The sequence below is a fragment of the Schistocerca serialis genome, chromosome 6 (genome assembly GCF_023864345.2).
Source record: "Schistocerca serialis cubense isolate TAMUIC-IGC-003099 chromosome 6, iqSchSeri2.2, whole genome shotgun sequence".
Lineage (NCBI taxonomy): Eukaryota > Metazoa > Arthropoda > Insecta > Orthoptera > Acrididae > Schistocerca > Schistocerca serialis.
The window spans coordinates 515,454,402-515,461,674 of record NC_064643.1 but is presented as its reverse complement, the minus strand read 5'-3'; positions in this window follow the sequence as shown (position 1 = coordinate 515,461,674).

Here is a 7,273-nt window from a genome sequence, read left to right as displayed (position 1 = left end):
ATAGCTTCAGTAGTTGGTCGCGTCGGATAACGTTGAATAGCTTCAGTAGTTGGTCGCGTCGGATAACGTTGTGCAAATGCACACTATTTCAACGAGACAGCTGCTCGTTATTTCCGGGTGCTTGCTTCAATCGCTCGGCAGTATATGTGCTGACTCGGTAGAAAAACGCAGAGTACAGGGTACAAGTCATCGTAGACGAATCATACAGGGCGACGACATCCAATGCCCCCAGCTGAAGAAACTGGCCACGGTCTTCGCATGCGCGACGCCGGAAAAACGGAACCGCAGATCGCTGCCCACTTATAGTGTCTGTGTTGACTCGGATTCGTTCGCCTGGGCCGACGATGCCTTAGTACAGCCAACGTTGGTTCCCATGTCTTGCTAAGTTGAAATACCATGTCTCTATCAATAAGGTAGTTACTTACATGTATTTCGGCTGCTTCTTTAATGATGAAGTCCAAGTAAGTGGAGGCGGACGAAATTACGAGTATCTTTGTCTCTCCGTAGTTCACGCTATTTACCATTTCTAGACAGTTTTAAGCAGCATCAGACTTTACTAGCTGACCCAATCTGACACTACGTCTATGTTTAGCGCATCTATCTTCAAGAGAGCAATACTCCTGGCCAATTTACGTTTTTCCACACTGGCATGGAAATCTGTATATCCCCGGTCCACTTAGATAACACAGCTTTAACAGAACCCATCATCGTTTTCAGTTACGTTGCAAGGCACAAACACACATTATATTTGATGTTTCTTGAACATTCTGCCGATCTTAAAGTACACGCCACCAAAAACATAGCGTATAAATAGTTCCCTGGACGAGTTCTCCGTTTTTTCCGGTTGTTCTTAACATTTAGTGAGTGCAGGTCGAAACTGTTTGTCAGAGTACCCGTTATGTTCTAACACACAGCGAAGATGGCTAAACTGTGCTGATAAGCTCCCTGTATCTGAGATAACTCTAGCCATACGAACGAGAGCCCTTAATACACCACCCTTTTGAGATGGATGATGGCAGCTCGTAGATGTAGGTCAGTGTGGCTTGTTTTACGGAACACACTGTGGCCCAAGGAACCGTCTTCTTTTCTGCGAACCAAGACATCTAAGAACGTGTAACAGTTTAATACAGATGAACATATTTAAAAAAAATTTCTTTATATATTATAAATATGGCACTTCGATTTTCTTGTAAACCTTAAAAGATATTTGTATGTGTAAAATACACAAATAATTATTTTTTATGCTGGATTAGTGTTGGTTAGGGAAATGCTATGGATTTATATATAAAAGAGTAAAAATTCACTGTGTAGCGAAGTCCCTGGACGCGACTGACGTGATGTCAGAACGAGTTCGCTGCACAAGCACTTGGCTGCGCACTCTGATGTGACCGGACGCGCGAGTTGCGTGCTAAGTCAAAGTGAGAAGAAGTTTTCAGTAGCGGTACGACAAGAACTGATGAGTGTGGGCAGATGAGAAGGAAACTCCATTCACGTCAAGATCCAGCTCCGCCAAGGGTCATTGCTAAGTAAATCTGCGATCGCAAATTTTGTCTGCAGTTACTGCAGCTTGGCGACGACGGCAATGGCTTCCTCTCTCAACGAACGACTGTAAGAGTGTTCCGCTTAGTTTACGTTTGTTAGAACTGCAACGGCATTAGCCAATGATACTGGTGAACCTTTAATTTTATTAATAATCACTGCAAAAACTTATAAACTTTAGCTGAATAATTATCCCTATTCATTATTACCAAGTGGGTCCCTTGTCTATTCCTTTTAGTGAAGCATTCCGAGAGGCGTTTGTTCGAAAAGACAGTGCCAGAAATAGAAGTAAAAATATTTTCAGTGCTCCTCAATAACTTCACTGGCGAGATAAAAATGGTTCAGATGGCTCTAAGAACTAGGGAATTAACATCTGAGGTCATCAGTCCCCTAGGCTTAGAGCTACTTAAACCTAATTAACCTAAGGATATCACACACATCCATGCCCGAGCAAGGATTCGAACCTGCGACCGTAGCAGCAGCGCGGTTCCAGACTGAAGAGCCTAGACCCACTCGGTCACAGCGGCCGGCATTGTCGAAATAAAAATGGTTTATAGGCAAGGTTATTGTAGATCAAAAGTAAATTCAGTTACCTGAAAGTAAATAAATTCCTGGCACTTCAAAATAAACATTTTATTTAAAAGGAAACAATTATTCACACATGCTAATTTACGTAAACTTGTAATGCTGTTTTGTGTGTTGGCCTATTTGTATTTCGGCGTTGCAGTAGTGTTGATATTCAGTGGTAGTTCTTTTACTTAAATAATTCTAAGGTCAACTGAAGTTTTTTTCGTGTTTCACAGCCAGTTCCCAGGTTACAATAGTGAGAAAAAGCTACTGTGAGGTTACGCAGCTATTTAGCGTAACAGTAGGCTGCATCCAGTTAGTCAGTGTGAGATTTATTTGTTCCTAATTCATTTCATTGTGTTTAATAACGAGTGTAATAACAACTGAAATTCTTTCTCATTATTACTTCGTGACGCGTTTTGTGACTGCAAACGTGTGTGTAGCCTTCTGTTGCTCCACGTATTCAGATTATTCCTTACTTCTTGCTGTTCGCAATTTCAGTTACTTAGGGAACAGACAATGCCCAGTTGGGCTAGCGAATGTTCCTTTTTTTCATTTATTCCAAAAGTATTAGTAAAGTTTATTGTTTCGTATACCGAGTCCCGTGGTACCCCTTTTTCGTTGGAACAATCCGTGAATGATTACACACTTTTTGATAATTGAACTAAATTTAACTGAAAGTAGATTAGGGGGAATAAGATGTCCTCAGAGACAACTTGTTGTAAACCTCTCACGCATTAATCGGTGTTACATTTTCCTTCGGAAACGTAGCTTTGCCAGGTTTTACCTTCTTATAGCCACACGCGAACACGGTCAAACAAATTTTCGTAAAAGCCGGTTTGATAGAGGGGGTCGCTACAAGCGGAAGTTCACCATTTTTCTCCATTTACATGGTGAAGCCAACACTCACATGGAGGGAGTTTAGGTGTTTCAAAAATGCAGGGTGCGTTGCTGCCCCATGTGCCCATAATACAAAAGTGTCGTCCAATATATGGACTACTGCAGCAAGAAAAAGCCATTTAGATTTAAAAAAAAAAAACGAATGTTATCTAATTTCTCTGACGAGGATCTCGTTGAAGACTCCTATAGTAGTGATTAGGACTGTTGATATTTTTAAAAATATCGGGAACCGGACATATAAATATTTGAAAATAATATCATTATCGGCTCTCAATATATCGAAAAAGTATCGATATATCGATCCCATAGGTATCAACATAGCTGCCTTTTAAAAGTATCCGTTGCACATTGTAAATATACTGCCGGTTTTAGAGTTGTATATTGAAGTACTGATTTATTATTAGATATTCTGTACATCAACAAGCTAGTAGCGTGCCTATCCCCTTGGAACAAGAATTAAAAGGAAAACAGTGCACGTTCAGGTTTGGTGATAATTAGTAGGTAAAACGGTAAAAGTGGCACAATAAAAAGTGTACGACGGGCCCGTCCTTTGGTTTCGTCACTTATGGGATGTGAACGGAACACTTCATGTCGACTTTCCTGTTATTTTTTCTTTTTTTTTTTTTCATTTCTGCCAATACCAGCGACCTAGCAGTCCTAGTGTCAAAACTGTGTGGTGAAGCTAAACGTTGCAGTTTCTGTTGGTAGCGCCGACCACAGATTACGTGACCATTTCCCCTCACATGTTTCCACCCACATCCAAGACCATTCTTGTCATTTAGATTTCTGTGCATCATTGCCAGCAACTGCTTTTGAAGAATGCTAACGTGAAAAAACACACACAAGTGGCGTTAAAACATAATTTTACGCAAATGGTGTGCTATTTCTTTATATTGAAAATCTTATTCCATTCACACCTTCATTGGAATCAGACTTCTTCAGTTGTGCCTCTTATACCTGTTTCACACAGGCAGAGAGGAAGATTGGACTTGATGGAAGCTCAAAAAGTAGTAAGGCTCCTTCTCAAAGTGAAAGTAAAATTATGTTCTACTACAATTTCAAAGGAAGAACTCCCAATATTTACCGAAAATTGTGAAAAAAATACAGTATGAAATAAAAATGTCGGTATCGATATTGCCATTTTGATAACGATATATCGTTACTTCTGTAGAACATATTAATCTTTATCGATATATCTCGGAAGAAGTATGCATATATCGATATTTTATCGACAGTCCTAGTAGCGAGCCAAATCATCTAGAGCCAGCAGTGGTTGGGTTGCATCGCAGAACCTGGCAGACTGGAAGGCGGTGGTGGAGGCCCTGGAGCTTCGCTTGAAGCGAGGCGGAGAGCCGCTGTTGACCGTGGGCGGCGCTGTGTGTTCGCCTCCGCCACCTGCCGCAGCGGCCTGCAATAACAGTGGCCGGAACCCCGCTGCGAGTTTGTGCAGTGTCGAGTTTCCTCTTCATTATGTCAGTTGCTCGTTTACCTGCCGCTGCCGCGGAACGCGCTACGGCATTGTGTGACGCTTCGCCCTCAAAAGCCCTCCGCACAGGGTGCCGCGCCGAGCTCCGGGCGCCACAGAACGCGCCGCCGGGAAATTTTCGGCAGAACCCGGTTCGATCGTATGTCGGTGCGCCTTTGTAGAGCTGTGGGAGCGGCCAAGTCCGGCGCTTTGCGCAGGTAGAGCGGCGCTCGGGTTTCCGAGAGTGAACGACCTGGCACGAGGAGCAACAAGTGCTCTTGATTAAGCGGAGGAAACGACTCGAGCACCACGAGGGCCGCAGGTTTGTTTGTGGCTATTGCAATCGATATGTTTTTACCCGCGTTCTGTTTTTGTGTTCGAGTCTCCACTCCTGAAAACGACCTGGCGACACTCAGTAGCTGGTGACACAATAGTGTATAAACATAAGCGTTGTTCTCGAACAAAACAGCACAATGTATGAGACCAACATAAGCGCCGAATAATGTCAGCATAACTTGGAAAAGCAGTGTGTAATCATGTAAGTTCCAGCAAGAAGAACAGAAAGACTTTGAGCAGTATTGTTCTCTTTTGTTTGACAATGTGCTGGAAATGTAGCTATATTTTCATGGTGAGAACAAATCAAATAATAACATTAAATCAAATTTATTAGTGATTGCCAGTGAAATCCATCACCCCCAAATCGAGTAGCTTCAAAAGTGTGATTTATTACCAAATAATTTACCAGGAAGATGCATCCATAAGCCCTCCCTCCCCAGATTCCCCCATAACAGCAAGTATGTTAAAAGTACTCTGATCCGTTGATATCTAAGAACAGTGAAAGATAGAAAGGTGAGAAGAAATTGAAGGAAAATAAAATCTCAACTAGTAATAAGTAGCTATTTATGAGAAAACGGAAGATCCAAGGAAACGATAGTGTGTATGGCAGACTTTGTTGACTTACAAGTATTCGGAAATTTCTTTGAGAGAATGTGTCAGTATAATGAAAATTTGCTGAGAGAATCACCTGGAAAATGAAAAATATCAACAATACAAAAGAATGATCATATTATAAGAAATAAAACACTTCTTAGAGTGACTGCGTAGTATAAGAAATGAATAGGACTTACAACATATAAATAAGAAAACAATGAAATTCCCATTCGAAATATGCAGCAGCAGAATTGTCAAGAGATGGCCAGAGTATTACTTTTCTCTGCTTTGTTACACCTGTTTTACTAGTCGAAAGATTATCATTAAAATTTTGAACTATTTTCGATTCGTTTTCTCTTTTGCGTATACTTTTTCTTTGGTGACAATTTCTTGACTTTTTAAGGGAATTTCGCAAATGTTTGATTTACTCCAAATTAGAATGTTATTTTTGCATCTTCAGTGTTTACTATTACGTATTTAACATTTATATTATTAAGAGCAAGCATTAACTTATATTTTAATCCTTTGTTTAAAGGTGTATAGAATGTGTGCTCATTAATGAAAGAATCCTGTGAAATCTTATTTCTCTCTAATAAAAGTATCTTTCTTATGTTCATTCATAACTGTTTCATGTAAGAACTTAATGTTCTCATCAGTAACATTCAACAGTATAGAAAAAGTTGAAAGACACATCTGGCTACTTACGCATTTTATAGTTTAATATGAGTTTTTGCTTCTTTTTAAACAAAACTGAGCACCTCTTCCAAGTCATGAAGACCCAAGGCACGTCCACCAGCCACTGTGTCAACATCGACTTAGTGACATTATGTGGGAACAGCATGATGGAGCATGTTGTTTGCAAACCACTCTCCTCGCCGTTTTGCAGACTTTGGTGACTATATAGCCAATACTATTCAGTCATGGGGCTTCCCAACTGGCATCATGCGGTTGAGTGCACGACGCACCAGACCTCCCACAAAAAAAAAAACCTAGGCAATACCTCCGCCTGGCAGCCATCTACACTAATCACTCAGCTGTGGACCTTTTTACTTAAGAGCATTCCTAATTTCACCGTTCTTCCACAGAAAGATGCTCTTCTGTTCAACAACTGTAACATAAAAATCAGCTCTGATACTGATTCTATCATATTTTGGAGTAACATGTTTAGCTAAGCACTGTTCCTTAAAATACTTTTCATATTCAGTTTTATTATTTTGGTTCTAATTCCTTAAAAGTTTCAAAAATCTCTAAAAATCTGACTACTTAGGGAATCAACGATGTTTGAGAACATTTCTCAATAAGGATGTCACTGGTTTCTTTAAAACTATTTTTTTCATTCAATTTTAATTTTAATGGGACCAATAATATTCTCCGTGACAAATATTCGCAAAAGCCACTGACCCCTTACCTAGTTAGGTATTTGGAGATTTTAGGAAATTTAGAACGATTAAACCCAAAATAATGAGGCTGAATATGAAAATATATTCTAACAATCAGTGCTTGGATAAACATATTATTCCAAAGGATTCTAGAATTAGTATCAAAATTAATTCTGATATTACATCAATTATTCAGCAGAAGAGCAGCATTCTATAGATGAAGCCTGAAACATGGAATGGTTTTAAGGAAAAAGATGAACTAAATTGTAAAATTTATAAGCAGCATTTTCATTTAAGCAGTCAGTTGTCTCGTTTAATGGTTTGTATACTGCTCAATGGTACTGATGACATAATCGATTTCTTACATGAAACAATTGTAAATGACACATAAAAGAAGAGATACTTCTACGAACTGCCAAAATAAGATTTCACAGGATTCTTTCATTAATGAACATAAACTGTATCCAATGATTTGCAGCCTTTCTAATTTCTG